The sequence below is a fragment of the Notolepis coatsorum genome (assembly GCF_963971535.1).
Source record: "Notolepis coatsorum genome assembly, chromosome: 15".
Lineage (NCBI taxonomy): Eukaryota > Metazoa > Chordata > Actinopteri > Aulopiformes > Paralepididae > Notolepis > Notolepis coatsorum.
The window spans coordinates 101277888-101281317 of NC_140179.1; positions in this window are offsets into that span (position 1 = coordinate 101277888).

Consider the following 3430-nt stretch of genomic DNA (forward strand, 5'->3'; position numbering starts at 1 on the left):
AAAAGCAATGACAACTACGGTTTATTCAAAATATTTTGTAAATGTTTATGTCAAAGATCCTGCTTTTGCATTATGGCCGAAAATGGGTTTGAGATGCGCTTCTTACGTTGCACAAAATGTGCAGAAACGGTGCCCAAACTTTCTAACATGGAGGGCCAAGGGTAGAAAAGTGGTGACCCATTGCGCGGTGCCAACAGTTTGACATTGATAGTCTAATTGGGCCATTACCTTCTTGTAATATATTTAATAGTTCCCTCAATCACCGTCCTATAGCATGTCATTTAAAATACAAAATGGACCAATTGGAACTCTGAATGCCCAACAATTTTTTCTTCTCGTGGGCCCACCCGTGCTCAAGCAATGGAGGAAAAACTGAGTAAAGAATTTGATTTGGGCTTTGAGGTTGTCCTGTAACGACTCAACGAGGAAGAAAATGTGCAAACAAACTACATCCCCCACCCACCCCGTAAGAGATTGACGTCCAGAACTCATGTCTACTGGTAAATGTAGTCCCCTCAGCCGGCTGTCCAGTAGCAGTAGTTCCACAGAGAACTACATATCCCGGCGTTGCAGAGGCTCGTTCTCAAGTCAAAGTGGGTGTTGTTGCAATGGACGGCGCTGTCGCTCGGTGGGACATTGGATGACTTTGGCTCCATCATCATTAGGATAATAGCTATTTCATTTATTCGATTCAAGGGAAGAAAGGTGTCGATTTAGGTGAACATGGAGGCTCTCATTCCAGTTATAAACAAGCTTCAGGATGTGTTCCATAAAACAGGGACACGTCCCCAAGGACTTCAAAATTGCGAGAGTGACCCCTCTGCACAAAAAAGGCAGTAAATTAGACCCAGGCAACTACCGCCCTGTTTCTATCCTTACCTCCATCTCGAAAGTCATGGAAAAAATTGTATACGAACAGGTCGAAAAATACCTTGCGGAAAAAAATCTAATCTACGAATTCCAATCTGGCTTCAGAACATCCCACTCCACTGACACATGCCTTCTCTATTTAAACGACCACATCAAACAAGAGGTGGACGCGGGCAAATACTGCGGCATGGTCATGCTGGACCTACAAAAGGCCTTCGACACTGTCAATCACACCATTCTGATTGACAAGCTAAAAGCAATTGGTTTTGATAGTCTATCAGTGAGCTGGATGCAATCCTACCTGGAGGGGAGAGAGCAGATGGTGGAGGTAAACGGTACCCTATCCCCCCCCCTCACAGTAAACTGTGGTGTTCCACAAGGAAGCATACTAGGTCCGCTACTGTTCCTAATTTATGCAAATGACATGTCGTCAGCTTGTGACTGCAACTTGTTCCTGTTTGCGGACGACTCAGCCCTGCTGGTCTCTGACAAGAACAAGTTACAGGTTGAAAAAACCCTCAGCTCAGAACTAGGCAAAATCTGCATATGGCTCGCTGATAACAAACTATCATTACACATGGGCAAAACAGAGTCCATTCTCTTCGGTTCAAATAACAAACTCAGCAAGACCGACGGCTTCTCAGTTACAGTGGGTGACAATATTGTCACAAGGAAAGAAGATATTACCTACCTGGGTTCCATCCTAGAGGCAAATCTTTCCTGTGACAAAATGGCATCCAATGTAATAAAAAAAGTCAACCAACGAACTCGATTCTTGTACCGGATCTCCTCACTGGTAAACAAGAATACCCTGAAGACTCTAGCAGGAGCACTCATTCAAGGGTACTACGACTATGCTTGCACCTCATGGTACCAAAGCACCTCAAAGGCGCTAAAAACAAAATTACAAACATCTCAAAACAAACTGGTCAGACTACTGCTTGACCTTACTCCTAGAACCCACCTCACCCCTGCCCACTTTGACAACCTAGGATGGCTTAGAGTAGACGACAGAGTACAGCAACTTGCAATGGGCCTGGTCTACAAGATACACTACACGACCAAGGTACCCATGTACATGACAAAATACTTCCCAAAGGTCAGTGAATACCACGATCACAACACCAGAGGGAGCTCCACAAATCATGTTAAACCCAGATTCGGCTCAAACAAGGGACTAAACACGTTTCGCAATTATGCCACATCAATGTGGAACGCCCTACCCAAAGCTGTAAAGGAATGTGAATCACTACCCACTTTCAAAAACACTCTCAAAAAACACCTAAGGGAGACTGCAACCCGAAACTGGCCCCTGTAAATGTCCGAACACAACCCCCTCCAATGTACAGTAAATTACCAAGTATGGTCTTGTCAATAATCCAATGTACAGTGTTGTTTGTACAGTTGTACAGTGTCCCCCACCCACCCCTCCTACCCAACCCCCCCCCCACTCCTACCCAACCCCCCCCCCCCCCCACTCCTAACCAACCCCCCCCCCCACCCACCCACCCAACCACCTCCAATGTACAGTCCCCCCCCACCCCCACCTACCCAATCCAATGTACAGTTTCCACGCCTAATGTATATACTCTTTTCTTTCTGGACTCTTTTTGTATCACAAACAGTACTGTAATTGCAAATCTGGTATGTCATAAATGTATAGATGGAGCAGTACTGTCTATCTGTATGTCATGTATGTCATGTTACGATGAATTGAAAATGGGGGACCCTGATGTAAACAAGACGAAAGTCTTTCTCTGGTCTGCATCCCCTTAACAATTGTATGTATTGAGCTGTACTGTACTGTACCCATTCTGCAATCTGTTAATAAAGTTTTCATTCATTCATTCATTCAACACAGTCGGGGCGGACGTCATACAGCTGCTGCAGATAGCAGTCGTGGGGACCCAGGTGATTAAACTGCGGTCAAGTGAGCCGTCTTTTGCTTTTGAGTGGTCAAATCAGCCGCTCTTGTTTTTCGAGTGCGCGATTAGTTCCAGGTTTACGGTAATGCATTAAAACAAGCCTGGGACGCTGTTTGATTGATTGATTGAAAACTTTATTAACAGATTGCAGAATGGGTACAATACAGTACAGCTCAATACACACAATTGTTAAGGGGATGCAGACCAGAGAAAGACTTTCGTCTTGTTTACATCAGGGTCCCCCATTTTCAATTCATGTTGTAATGAACCGACGTGACTTTTGAACACAGTCTCACAAGTAGATCTTACAGAAATACTTAATATGACATTGAATGCGCATCGAATCAATAGGACGTTTAGTCGAATCAATAGGACGTTTCGTATGTGCAGTATTATTGAACATCGAATCAATAGGACACGCAGTATATTCGACCACTAAAGCTATAGACAATTCCACAGAGGAACACTTCCGGTGAGGATTTCAAAGTAAAGGATGGCATGTGGTTAATTTCTATTATTTCATAAGTAGTTTATTACACTGCCATGTTTGTATTTAATACTTCTCAAGACTACTTGCACAAATAATATTAACTACTTTTACTGTGTACTTTGAGTAATTTGAGTTTCAAAGTCCT